The sequence below is a fragment of the Lonchura striata genome, chromosome 12 (assembly GCF_050655825.1).
Source record: "Lonchura striata isolate lonStrDom1 chromosome 12, ASM5065582v1, whole genome shotgun sequence".
NCBI lineage: Eukaryota > Metazoa > Chordata > Aves > Passeriformes > Estrildidae > Lonchura > Lonchura striata.
This window is the reverse complement of record NC_140714.1, coordinates 5135336-5150503: the sequence shown is the minus strand read 5'-3', so window position 1 is coordinate 5150503 and position 15168 is coordinate 5135336.

Below are 15168 nucleotides of genomic sequence, written 5' to 3'. Positions count from 1 at the left end.
TGTTGAATCAGTTCTGAGGATAGTTGCTCATTCTGCCACACCATTAAACAGAGCAGAAATTGGGGAAGCCTGACACTGTCAGGTGACTGCAAGATCAGATGCCAATAAACCAAGTCAGACTAGGCAGGATTTCAATTTGGCTGCTGCATTCAGTCATGACTGCCTCACTGAGACGTGGCTCGATGCTATAGACTCTTGAAAAGACACCTCTCTCAACTTTGCTCCTTCTCATCAAAAAGTCTAGGACACATTCCACACTCTGGGATATATTTTAGTACATACCAGATGAATGAAGAGGAGGGGTTAACTGTTCCTCAGCTTCAGATGCAGAAAGTATTCCTGCATTGAATGATCAGAATTAAAAATAAACACATGAAGAAAACCCATACAGCAAGAAAATAAGATGATCAACAGCATGTTCTCCTCCAAAAAGAAAGACTTCTGACTCTTTCAACAAAATTATAGATCAGCTGCCTACTACCACATGGAAACTTTCTATGATGTTCAGCTATCATGTTATTATCTGGATTTTCTTATGGGGTGAACATATTTTGGACCATATTTTCAATAAAAAAATCTGAAACTTCCATTTTGGAAGAACTAGTAATTTCAGACTCTGTTGGAATTATTACCAACTAATGAGAGTAGAGATCAGAGGTTAAACTACACACCAGCATGGCTTAGAACAACTGAAACTGGTTTGCCTTTCAAAGCCTCAACTTGTCCTAAGTGAATAAACCAGTCAGAAAAAAAAAAAAATCATTACGTATTTTCTTCCCCTATTTAGATGCCCTCACTCTGCCTATTCTCTTTATCCCTACCAAGAAGGTCACTCCATGAATCTGTAAGCCAGCAAAACAAAAAGTCATGGAGAAGTGTCAGCTTATTAATCAAGTACATATGGCTCTCCCTGGAAAATAAACTTTCACCTACAACCAAACTGATGTCTGTGTTTCTGTGCTCCAGCAAAGTTCATTTTTTTTCCAAAAAAAGGGCCAGGATTCAAAATAAATATTCAAAAAATCAAGTCTTCAAAGTCTTTCTTTCAATGATAAATAATTTCTTCAACCTTTTCAAAAGCTGATCCTTGACCTTGAAGATTCTGACATGTGTTCTCCTCTTGACACCTCCCTGCTCCCAGCCAGCTGTCTCACTTTGGCCAACATCCTGCACAGAACAGGGATGCAGCCCCTGAAACAGCACAGAGGGCTCTGCTGACACACAGCTCTTGTTGTCACCACCTCCCTTCCACTCCTACATTAGTCTGCAGCCTTTGCTACAAAAACTGAAGCAACTGTTCATAACAATAACACCAGAAGTGGACAGTTCAACCCCAACACAGCTGCTGTCACCGGTGCCCAGCAAACCTAAGCATGGAGGCAGGCTCTGTTCTCCCATCCTGGAACATCCATGTAACCCTTCTTCCTCTCTTTTACTAGGAAGGGTGGTTGGGAGAGATGAAGAAGGTGCTGCAGGCTTGGTTACCAGCAGCCTGCAGTGGACAGTGTCCTCATTCTCCACAGACCCCAGCACTGATACTCACAGCACCCCAGAGCACCCCCAGGAGCACAGCTCTTGGAGAGGAGCAGATGGCTTGAGCTGCATCCAAGGAGGCTGAAGTGAGTGAATCCAAGCACAGCCAAAATGCAGGATGAGGGGAAGGATTTCTTTTTACAGCTCGTGGAAACATCATCTGCCCCTCTGTGGAAAAGCATGCTGCTCATATTTGTCAGGGCTGTGCCTTGGGTCTGACACCTTGCAAAGTCTGGCTGCTTAGGTGGCATCAGTAATCCATGAATTTGTCACCTCTGGGCTGGATTATAATAACTCAATGTGTTTTGAAACTCAGTGTGGAAACTGTACACCAGCTCCAGCTGGTTGGGAATGGGGAACAACTGCTTATTTCATGGCTTATGTTGCCAAGGGCATATCTGGTTTGTGCTCAAGTCTCTCCCATGGCTCACAGCCAGTATCTGATGCCAGCTTAAGGCCCTGGTTCTATTTTTCAAACCAATTAGTGTCTCAAGTTCCAACCACATCAAAGTTTGAATTCTCATCCACAAACCCCCATGGCATCTGTGAGCCTTTGAGAGCTCTTAAAGCTCAGAACAAAGCATCTAGGGGAGCTGTGAAGAAAATAAGGTGGGTTTTATCAATAGCTGTGGAATATTTTTCTAGGCGGTATCAGGCAAGTCCTGACTCTGGTATACTTCAGGCATATTTCTTTAAGGTGAATTTACTTCCTGACCAAAATTCACAACTCAGATAACTGTTTCATGGTAAAACACTTCCAAAAGCCCTCATCATATCAAATGTTATGAGTTTCTACTCCCATTTGGAAGAATTACAAAGTCCTTTAATCCACACTACCACTGACCTTGCCCATAACATACAGATGCTCCAGCAGGTTAATACCCACAGAGAAAGTACAGGAAAGCAAGAGCAGGAAAGAAGGTGCTGAATGCTTCAACACATCCTTGACATTTTTTTGTATGATAGACCATACCAGAGAGGAAGTTAGAAATTATTTCCATTGGTGTACACCTACCTTCTCACATCTGGCAGTTTTGCAGCTTCATCAGATGAATTCTTTTCTTCCATTCCGATTACGAATTACAAGTAGATTTGGGAGGTTTGTTATTTACTCCTCCAGGTTACCACCTTAACAAGAATCCAGGGTGATGTTATCCTACTTAGCACACCAGCCTGCAGGCAGGCTGATTTGTCTCCAGTATCACCTAGTGGAATTACCAGTTTATTTCCTGTGAAAGCTTGGTTTTCCCCCTCTCCATAATTTTAAGAATTACAAAGGGAGATTCTTTTGCAGATGGACAGGATTTTATACACTTTATGTGTGTCAAGCAGACTTTAAAACGCAGATTCTTCAGGAACTGTATTTATTCTACATGGCTGTTTTCACTCAATAATTCTCCTGCTGTTTCCTACCCCTTCCCAGTGCATCCCTCTCCTCCTGAGCTTTCTCAGCATCAAGTCCTGCTAGTGGTAGATGTGATTATCTTGCTGTTCCCACCAACATCCATGACATCTCTTGTTAAAAAACAAACCCAGAGTAGCACAGGCAACCCCTCACATTCATCATATTCTGCCCTTACTCAGACAAGATTAAAGACCTTTCAGTAATTAAAGATGGAAGGGTGTCATTGAAAGGCACAGGGCAGCAGGGGAAGGTGAGTTATCCAAGCAACACAGCCATGAGTCTCTTGTCTCTTCTGACCCCTTGCTCCGAAGGCTACTGTTTGTAAATCAAGATTAATGAGAGAAACAGCACTTAAGTGCACCTGATCATAAATCTGGGAGAGTTAGTACACTCTCTGACAAGATTAATATATTTTATATCTGACACTGTCTGTGAAACATTCTGTGTTCAATTTATTACCACCTCAGACCTGAAAATGGAGCACAGATTTCCTTGCAGAGCAAATTTCACTTTTTGCAGAGTGCTACATTTGCAACTCTATATCCATTTTCATTTCTCTCGAGGTTATTTTCATTATGAAATAAACTTTTAATGTAATTCCAGTATAATTATACATAAACCAACATATTGGCAAAAAGCCACAGAAGAGTGTTGTTGGTTAGATCATTAAAACAATTTGGGAATTTTTTGAGGAAACATCAGAAAATGCCATTTCACCTAATTCAAAACATTGCAAATGAAGAATGTTCAAAAATTTGTTAGCTGGGGAGAAAAAACTCTGTAACCTAAACTACTTTTTAATATACTTTTTACTTGAAACAGACTGAATTTCACATAGACCTTTCTTCCTTTGAAATTTATAATGATCAGCAAATACTTAATTTACATTTTAAAAAGTCTGAACCCAAACTGCAGTAATTGCAATTTACTGAAACAGGTTTTTTCAACTAGGCCTGTTCCTTCCTTTAAATTCCCTCAGCTGATGAATAAGAATAGTTGAGATTTTGGGTTGCTGTCTAAATTTGAGATAACACCATTTTTCGAATTGTGAATTCCTCAGCAGTTAGGAAACAATTCCCACGGTGTCATAACAGCCACAAGAACTCTATGACAAATTGTAGCAGGTATTCAGATGTCTGGAAGTTCTTGAGCATGGTCAGTGCACATGGTGATGATTAACTCCTCAAGTTCTCTTTGGTGGGCTGAGCACACCTGGGATCAGCATCAGGCATTGCAGAGAGAATTATTTTGTGCAAGGCCACACCAGTTGCAATGACAGCGTGACAAAACAAGCAAAGGTAGTGCCACCCAACTCATCCCATGGAGCTGAAATATAATAGAGAAATATATAAGGAGAATATATACAAGGAGAAATGGGATTCAGTCCAAATGAAGGAAATCCTCACCAGCTGCTTCCTCCCAGAGCTGCCCCCGAGGTCCCAGTGAGTGAGCCTCAGGCACGATGGCTGGTGGCACATCTCTTCCCAGGGTCATTTCCTCCTCCTAGGGCTGTATTCATACATCTATCTGTACCAGAAAAATACCTAAATCACAACCAGACCTAGATAATAACCAGAGGGCCCAGTTTTATTCCTCTAGAAAGCAACCAATGGACACAGAACATCCATCTTTAAGATGCTCCTCCAATTCATACCACAACTCCTGAGGCCTCCAGGCTGATATACGCCATGGGAAGAACATGCCTGACAGAAGGCAATTTCCCTCCCAAGGCTCACCCCTGTTCACAGCTCCTGTCTTTACCCTATTTGAATCCCCTCTGCACAAACAGCCCCGCTCTCACCAGTTCCTGCCCCCTGACACCGCATTCCCAAAGGCAACACCCCACAAAAAGTTTGCTTCTCATTATATTTCTTGATCTTCACTGCCGCTGTCACCTCCTCCCCCCACACCATATGTTCCTCATCTCTTCCCTGCTGAGCACTCTCTGGTCTCTGAAATGTGACATCTGAAGTGACCTCCCCTCCTGGTCCCCAGCTCTGTCTCAGCAGAAGTCAGGGACTGCAGTTGGCACACACTGCTCTCCTCTGGAGCATACCTGCAAACAAGGGTAAAAGCACGTCCTCATTCCACCCTTAATCAGCTCTCTCTCCTGATGCTGGGGGGTTTTTGGGACATAGAGGTCTTCTGTTATTTGGCCATAGAGTGTTTAAGCAGATCCTTTCACCTGGTTGAGGTCACTGGGTGCTTCACAACACAGAATCTGCCCCCCTATTACTACAGACTATCTATTTCTAAAGCCTTTTTGTCACATTTTTTTCTCACCAGTGCCACAGAAGAGCTTCTGCCATAGTGTGAACTCTCAAAGAGATTCTCAAGACACAAGGTCAGAATCTCACCCATATACAAACCAGTTACTCCTGTTCGTGCTTCAGCTCCACAGCCAGGACTAAAATAAAGCAAAGTCAAGTTCTCTAATCTTCCACAGTATAAAAAACCCAGCAATCAGAGCTTATTAGCAGATAATGATTTACTTTCTACCCACCAGTTATTTGCAAAGATCATCCTCTCTCCCTGTCTGAAGTATCATCAGGGTTTCTCCAAAAGTCTACTCCATTTATCATTAGGGGGATTTACACTGTAAACAGGACAGCTGCATTACTAAGTCTAATTACCCTGAGAAGACAAAGCACCGTGTGCCTACACATCACCCTGGAATTAGAAGTCCAGGTAGAACAGGAGAGAGGCTTTTAATTAAACAAAGTCAGTTACCTCTCACAGAAAGCCTATGATTTAATTTAAGCACACATACAGGAAGAACACCAGGTCAAGCACCTTCCCCATCTTGCGAACCTGTAGCCCAGTGATTGCCACACACAACAATCATTTCTACCCACCTGGCTCACATTTCTCTTTAGGAGTATTTCATTCTCTTCTTGGCTTTCTTTCCTTTAATTAGGAGTAAGGAAAATGTTGTAGTGACTTCATAGCATGTCAGATTTAATCTGCGTAAGACCCCACCACATGTTGGGGGGATGTGTGGCAGGAGTTTTTAATAAAGGATTACAGAATGCACCTGCTGTGGCTGAAATATTGTGAGCTTTCCAAAGCTCTGGGAGGCCTGCATTAGTTCAGCTTTGACTTGAACATTTATTACTTATCAACCTTTGGCATTGGGATGGAGTTTGGAGCATGGTGATGATATCAGCTGATTTAAATTGCCAAAAAAGTGATCAGGTTGTTTGCACAAAACCAGAGAAGTGCTTGTCTTAACGGCTGCTGCAAAGATGGGTATGATTCCTCTGCCCCAGACAATATTGGTTTTTTGTTCCCAAATGTCATCAGATAATGACTTTTATGCCAACAAGTTAATTGCAAAAGCAAAGCAATGAAAATATATACTGAACCATAGTCACATATTTTCTACATTTGCTTCTAATTTAATGTAATGAACAGAGAGTTTTTTGAAGGAAGATTGCAGATGCCATGGAAAATAAATGCTGTTTCTGAACAAAACCATCATGCAGCCAAATGAGCTGCCAACTCCCCTTTTCTTACACCTCTTGCACTGCTCATTTCTTCTGTTTTCCACAGGGTGTAGGACATGGGGTCAATCACTTTCTCCATATGAAGGAGTTCAGCCCAGAGCTGCCCAGGACACACCTCTGGCCATTTGATGCAGGTTTGGGACAGACATCCTCACTCCAAGCAGCTGCAGCAGCTCCACCTGGCTCAGGCAGCTCCAGGATTACTGGGGCAGGCAGAGGCAGCCCCTGTACACTCCCCTGTGTGTTTGAGATGCCTCCTGCTCACACTTCCTTTCCATTTTCTGGTTTTGAGGTGATCTGAACTAAGAAAAGCTCAGTGTAGAGCAGTGCTGGCATGTGCAGCTGCACTGCCTGGTTCAGCAGCTCTGACACCCTGAGCAGAGCCAGGCACCAGCAGTTACACAGATCACTTCACCAGGGCTGCCAAGGTGGACCAAGCTCTCTCAGAAACAGCCCCCTTTGGAGTTTTAGATGTCTCCTTTTGGATAAATCACTTGTCAGTTCATCGCTCACAGCTGCCAGCGTGCACCAGACTATTTACTGCATCCCAGCCCTGTGCTTCTAATGGCTCACAAAAGAAGTGAGAGACATCCTGAAAATACACGGAACACTGACAAGTGCTAATGGGGCTGCTCTCCTGCTTTAAAGCAATTCTATTAACACATTATGCTGCAACTGAGGGTAATTATTTCCAAGGGAAATGGCTCCATGACCCAGGATAGGCTCTCATAATGGCGATTAAACTCACATGTGACTAATACACATAAGACATTAACTGAAGTTTGAGGATTTATTAAGATTTGCAGAGACATCTCCAGGGCCACGGAAGACAGTCTGCTTGAGTTGCAGAAACCAAATATAAAGTAAGAAATGTTCTTATTGGCTTATAAAGCTGACTAAATTCATTTCAGATTTTTAGTAATACTTTTAATTATAAAGGAATACCTCTGCAAATCCAACATTTTATTTAGTAAACATGTGAAAATGAAAGGGTTTTCACTCATAATATATAATAAAATATTACATTTCACCTTCAGTTAACACTAACCTACAAGACTGAAGAAGATTCAAGAAGTATTTGGACAACACTCTCGGGCCCATGGTGTGATTTCTGGGGCTATCCTGTACAGGGCCAGGAGTTGGACTTTGATGATCCTTGTGGGTCCTTCCAACTCAGGTTATTCTATGATTCTACCTCTAAATATTAAGACAATTTAGAAAAAATTAGAAATGGGTTAAAAAATAGTGTTTACATTCCACTGTTCCTCATCTAACATTCTCTCCCTTCCTGCAACCTGATGGCAGCACAGCATTGTGCATTCAATCCCTCCCTGCCACACATATAAGCAAAATACTGATAAATGGGATTCTCCTTGTTCCTTTGCAGCACCCAACTGGCTAAACCAGTGCTGGAGAGGGAGGAAAGCCAGCAACTGATTCCTCTGCCACTGGAAAATCTCCACTGTCTCCCTCATGACACTGGCTCTGTTACATGCCAGTCATGCTTTCATCCACCACCAATGCAAATCCAATCCCAGCAGGGCCAACAGCAAAAGTGACAATGCAACTTCTGCTGTGCCACGCATGCTGCAGCCTCCGAGTGGAGCAGCCTTGCCAGCAGCATGAAAGGAAACCTTTCCAGGGGGTTCCACAGTGGCTTGTTGTGAGCTACTGAGCTCCCTCCCAGACTGCTGAGAGGGTACCAGTGAGCCACCAGCCTCCCACACCTCTCGGGTGGCTCTGCTGTGTCAGGATGGCAGCTGGTTGCAGCTACAGAGCAGTTGGCAAACCTTTAGCCCTTTACAGGAAACCATTTTGCAGCACCTGTCTGCAAGAACCAAATGCTCTTATGGAGAGTTTCCCCGGCTGCACAATACTGTAAATGTTCCTGAAGAACAAATTGTGCTGTTTTGAAAGGATAAATGACTCTCATCTAATTCTGTCCATGCAGGAGGCTTTAATGACTATCTCTCCATTGCCTTTTGAATGTGTGTTTATGCACAGTTTGGATATAAGGAGTGGATGGAAGAGGAGAACAGAAATGAGGAAAATTTAGATCTACATCTCGGGCTGAATGAGCATAGCAGCAGCTTTTACCACGCAGCCAAATTTCCCACTGCCTGTAAAGCCTCACAGTAGCTGCACACAGTCAATATTTGATAGACAAGTTGGCAAAGCTCTTACATCTCACATTACCTGCTTGCTATACAGCAGACTGGCTTGTAGGCAGTTGGGCTGCAGGAATCCACACTAGGGAAACACCAGTCTGGCTTCTCCCTTGGACCTGTGCCCTGGGGACAGGATGGGAACAGCTCTTAGCTCTCACTGTCACAAGCATAGAGCAGAGAGGGACAGAATTGCTTTCCAACACTGATGGAAAACCTTTGGGCTCCATCACTCATGCAGGATTTCTATGGATAAAGGTGCACACCAGGATATCCACTGCATTAACCAGCCTATCTGCATTTATTCAACCAGCTTGGCACTGCCTGTGTGTCACAGCCTGCAGCTGGGTCTCAAACACAGTCTCCATGGCAGGATTCTGGCCAGGAGCAGCACCAAATCCAGCATTCCTCTCAAGCTGGTGACACTCTCTCCCAGCCTCCTGCTTGGCCACTCCCTGAAATCAGCTGAGAGCTAAACCCCATAGGTGCAGAACAGGACATTTATGAGTTTGATAGATGAAAAAAAAAATTATAAAAAAAATTAAATTAGTGACTTCATCAGTCATCAAATATTGATTTGTCCTAGATCTGAGGATACAAGGAATCATACTCCAGAACATAATGTGCAGTGGGAAAAAACATTAAGAAAGGAAATAGATCATAATTCCACAGGCTATTTATTAATATATATATGAATAGTATATATATATATGAATAGTATATATATATATGAATAGTATATATATATATATATATATATATATATATATATATATATATATATATATATACCTATCCAGCAGGTAAAACACAATTGGTAGGCTCAATAATTGGGTCTTCCATAAAGAAAAAATAAATATTGTTGGAGAATACAGAAAACATTCCTGCCTCTTTCAGCTTGTCTGACAGAACATAATTCTGCACACCTATGGATCAGCAGATCAATGATCCAGGAACATAACTCTGTTGAAATATTCTTGATGTGGTGAGCATTAATGGCCCAGAATAGGCCTATAGGGTCTCACCCATCAGTGCACCTACAGCAATTCAGAAAACTGTAACATCTCTGAAACTGCCATCAGCCCATTAAACCACTGATCTACAGAAGCACCTCTCTCTAAAGGAGGAGCAAAATCTGATTTGATTTGGCAGACTCAAATAGCCTCATCAGAACTATAAAGTAAAATATCTTCAAAGGTGCTTATGGGGGCTTTAGGTCCCCCATGGTTGAAAACCCCACACCTTTTGCATGCTGTGAACCCAGTGGATAAACCAAGTTTCCATTCATTAATTCATGTCAAAACAACACAGAAAAACCTCCCCTCATAGCCTAGCCAGCCTTCCCCATCCATCGGGGTCTTTCCCCAAAGAGAGGGCATCCAAAAGGGGCTGGATTTGTGCCATCACTCTTCAAGGGTACCAGGGGAAAAACAACACAACATTTAGAGCTATACCCAATCCATATTTTAAAGGTTTCTCTGCAAAAATGCTTACAGATATTTGGATAAAGCCTCTTTAAAATAGAAACTAAAATATTGATACATTAATCATAAATAAATATGTACCATAAATGCAGCTCTGTAAGAAGAATACTGAATTATAAACAGCTCAAAAAAATTCTTCTTTCATGAACTTCAACACTCCAGATCTGTTCGTTGCTAGGCTTAATTTTCATTCATGGGAAAAAAAAGGTTTTGCTGAAAGGATGCAAATATCCCTGTGCTTCATAAAAGAAAGTTCCTTTTTTGACATGATTACCCCTAATCTAATTAAAAACTGTGCTTGTCACATCTTGGAAAATTAACTGTCTTCACATAGGGCGAATGCTATCATTTCAAGAGGTCACAATAAATTACTTATAAACAAGAAAACAAAATTAATTCCTGATCTAAGCACCAAATTCTTTACAGACCTAATTAAAGAGCATAACTCAGCATCCTGAAGTGACTGAACAGAAATCTGCAGAATAGAAATCTGTGTGTTTAAGGGAACAACTCAACACATTTGGGAAAGAGATGGAAAGCACCAAATGAATAATATAAAAGATGAGAGACAGGATTGTATGCAATTGCAATATGAATATCAATACACCCCAACACTAGAACAGTGAGTGCATCATTATTGTGGAAACTGGAGAATTGGCTTTGTTGTCATTCAATGCCAAAAATCACTGCTCAGTATCCTTTTCTCATGACACTGTTACAATTCATAAATTATTAACTGGAGTCTTTTGTAAAAAGTTCCTGTTTACAAGGTTACTCTGTAAGTTAAAATGTTTGTTTGCCCTCAGATCTCTACTGTAAAGCATCTGTGGGTAGATTTACATGATGAAGTTGATAGATTTGTATTTTGACAGTACATCTGTCATCCTCGCTTCCCGTGTCAAGAGGTCAGGTGTGCACTTGGAGTTATCAGGTGGCTCATTAGTGTCCTGTGGGATGTGCTACCTTGTCTGCTTTGCTTTAAGTGACAAAAAAAACGTTTTTCTAGCCCTTGCTGCAGGAATTCACAACCCATCTGCAATTGTTTGTGTTTTCCTGCTGTCAGATTGGACTCTTAGCACATGAACAGAATGTCTCTGGACACAAAACCATGCGGGGGCAAAGCCCAATCCTTTCACACACACCCTGATCCATCAGAGGGTGTGAGCACCCCCATGGCCTCTTCTTTACAAGGCCTGGAATACATGCTTAGAACTCAGCACAGCCACATCACATCTTGCACCATCCCTGGGTAAAAAATGCACATTAACCAGAGGCAAGAAGCCCTGAGCTCGCTGCTAACCATGGGCAGGCACTTGTGCTCCCTGCAGGGGCAGAGCCTAATCCTCAGGCTGTGCAAGCCATGGGCTACTGCAGGATGAAGCAGCTTTCCCATGACTTTCCAAAGGCCCTGTAAAAGTTGTTGAAAGCAGCAGTACATTCCTCTGCTCTTCCTGCAATATTCCTCCCGGATTTGCTAATGCCTCCTGCTGACTTGCAGGCACATCTTCAAAAGGCAGATAGAGAACATCATTGTGCATTCATCTGGGCCCGTGTGAACTCATCAGCTCCAGGAGTTCCACAGGAATCCTAGTGACAGCAGAGTTTAGTCCTGTGAATAGCAGGGCTGTTTTACAAAGCACCGATTTTATTTTGTTGGGAGTTAGAGTAATGCATTTTACATTGATTTTACCACTGTAGTAGATTACTTTGTGAGCTACTTAATTTAAAGGGTAAGCAAACAGCTGACAATTTTGCTTGCAAATCACTTGTTCTAGTGAATTTTAAGCGATGGGAATATTTATCGAAAAATGTGGTAAAGAAAAAAAATCATCATGATTCTGCAAACTTGAAAATCACCCAGCGCACGACGATCTTGGGTGGATCTGCATAGTACTGTACAGCAGATAAATAGATTCTGTACCTAATTTTGTGTTGCCTTTTAGGCTGTTTTTCCACTGCTGTAATGTTCATCTCCTTCTCACAGTGGCTCATGGATGGCCTCGTAGATGTTCCTTTAAGTTGCATGAAAATTATTTTGCAATTTATTGTGGCTCTCTAAGGTCTCAGCCATATGAAGGCCACAGGTTAACAGTCCTCAAAATGTCTTGAATAATGTTTTGTATCCATAACATGAAGTGTCTTGAGGTAAAGTTATTTACCCATGTCACACTGCCACTCTTCTGGCTCACTGAGAGCATTTGTGGTATTGGATGAGCCTTTGCCCCTCATAAATTTCTTTTCATGTCTGAGCCAACCATTCCCTCTACTCAGAAGACCCAGTAAGAAGTTTCCTGACTGGAAGGCATTTCTGAGAAAAACCTCTCTGGTGATTCAAAGTTTTTTTAAAAAAATGGAAAAAAAATACATCCACCCACAACCTTGAACTGCAAAGAGCACAAATCAGGATTCAACAGCCAAGAGTCACAAATGGGAGCTCCAAACCTTCACCCAGAGAGAACACCAAAGAGCAGAAGGGGTGCTGAATTATTACAATTTATACAAATTTGTGTAAATTCCTGTACCAACCCATGCAAACCCATGGCAGCATGGATTGTGATCAAGGGAAGCACAGCTCCAGTGAGCAAACACAACGTTTGTGCTCCTATTTCTCTGCTGGAGGACTTCAGCGCATCAACACCAATCATGTAAGTGGGGTCAGTTTTGCAAAATTTCATTCACAAAGACGTGAATATTTTGGGGTATTTTAACACCCCAAAATTAAGAAGTTACTGCTAGTGCTGGATTATCCAGTGTCCCTAAATAACCCCATGAGGCAGATGCAATGCAGGTTATGGCTGAGACAGACAAGTGAGAGAGTTAAGAGGGCTTTAAAGGCTGCAACCTTCACAGCAGCTTGAGGTACCTCCCTTTATAACCACAAGGAAATAGGGTACCTGCATTTCAGCTAAAGCCCAGTGTTCTGGTAAGATCACTGCTTGACCACTCTGACCATGCTCTTAAATACCTTCCAAAATAGAAAACTTCCATTGGCTAGAAGAGATTTATAAATCTCTGAGTTTCAGTCCTAGAAAAGGGTACAAAGACTGAAGGTGCAAACATTATGTTCTCTGTTATGGAATGGGACAGGAGAGTGAAAACAGAGCTGATTTTCCACTTAAATCTCCCTCATGTCTTTTACACCTTTTACAAGTCATTACATCTCAAAGGACCAGAAATATATATACATTTCCAAGACCCATCTTGGGCTGGAAAAATTCAACAGTGCCTTTTCACAGGCTTGAGCCTTCCCATTCAGAGCAGCCTATAATGATTTTTCTGGCAACATTTCACTGACTGTCATTTTGCATAAATGATTGTAATAACAATATGCTACCAATAAAATGTGCCACCAAAACTGCTCTTCTTTTGAGTGCATGTGATTTCTCTGTATTAATGGGAATGTCACACTCACACAGAGCAGGGCAGAATGGCCCCTGAAGTGTTTTTACTCAATTTCTCCTGGTGGGTGACTTTGTCCTCATAACCATAATAAAGCAATGGTACTTTATAAAATGCAAAAGGTCTCCTGAAGGTTGACACATGCTGTTATTCTAACCCCCATTTGTGAAATTTCATCCAAATTAGAAAAATCTGGTAACTGAGACATATTCACACAGCAGAATTCTAGATTCTAAAATACAAGCTGTTAACTCTGGCTGGGCACTTTTTTGTTTGTTTTTCTTAAGTAACTTTAGCAGCAAAAGACATAAAGGCAAATTATTTAGAAATATGCTGCTTATTCATCAAGGCAAAGTCATCATTTGGGGAAAAACACCAAGTTTTTTTCATTGTTTAGTTAATCCTGTTCTTGAAAATGAGATTCTAGTTTCTCAAATAAGCTCTAAAGTAACTGAAGTGAAAAACAGTACATACTTCATATTTTCAGGTGTAGGATTCTCATTTCTAGACAGCGAGAATCCCTGCAGCCTTAACCACCCTCCTGAACATAACCAATATATTCCAAATTCCAAGGTGAGCACATCCATTCTGAGTTTGTCCAGAATCATTACCCCAGTGCACTGCTGAGAGACACCGTGCTGCAAAAAGCAGTTCTTTAAATGGCATTACTGCAGGTTAGAGGTACTAATTTATCCCAAATATTTGTTACAGGATCGTCTCTATCTTGATAGCTATAGAAGCACTATTGTTATGACAGAAGTCTTAACTGTTCTCTTACCTCAGGGTCTTTTCAGTCTGCAAGCAAACAGTAAGTCTTCAAAGCCATTTTCTATTGTTGTAGGTTTGTTATAAGCTAACCCTTGAGAAAATTTACAGCAAGTGTAAAAAATTCATCCACTCTCTTTAGATCCAGATTTGAACAAAAATCCTTGAAGATAAGACTTAGAGGTAAATGGAAAATGGAAAAAATCTATCATAAATTTAACGGAGTTGTAGGATGCAAGAGAAACCTTGAAGGGGGTTATATTATGATAATTTAATTTCTAGATAAAAAAAGGCCATATATCTAGTTTAATCAATATATTCAAGCATTTATTTTGATACCATAGATATTTCCTTATCTAGCTGGACAAGACAAGGATGGTGGTAAGGAATGGCTGAGGAGTGAACAGTGGCTCTTCCTGCTCCAAGTGAGACAGGATGGAGCTCCTCACCAGTCAGTCCTGGTAGTGTTCAACACTCCCAAAAACCAGCAAAGGCAGATGCTAAATAGAGCACGTAATTCTGGCAATCTGTGTTCAAAAATATTCACCAAATCTGCAAGGGGGCTACAAAGACAGGCAGAGGGGAGAAAAGGGGACATGGCCAAGCCACAGTTTTATTCCTACTCAAATGTCACCTGGATGAAAGGAAAAGCATCGGGGTCATCCTGATGAGGGACAAAAAGAACACAGGTAAGAAATAAGAGATAGGTTTATGAATCAGTTCAGCTTGGATATTAATATATCATCAGAGAAGTGAGTGTCTGCAATCACCTCTGTTTGAAAATTTATGAAAAGACACTTCTACTTTTAGAGCAGGAGGATGATTCTCTGAACCAGGACAGGAGAGTCCCTGTCCAAACACAACCCTGGGTGTGATGACCCACAGGATTTAGCCTCCAGAAGCTCAACAGG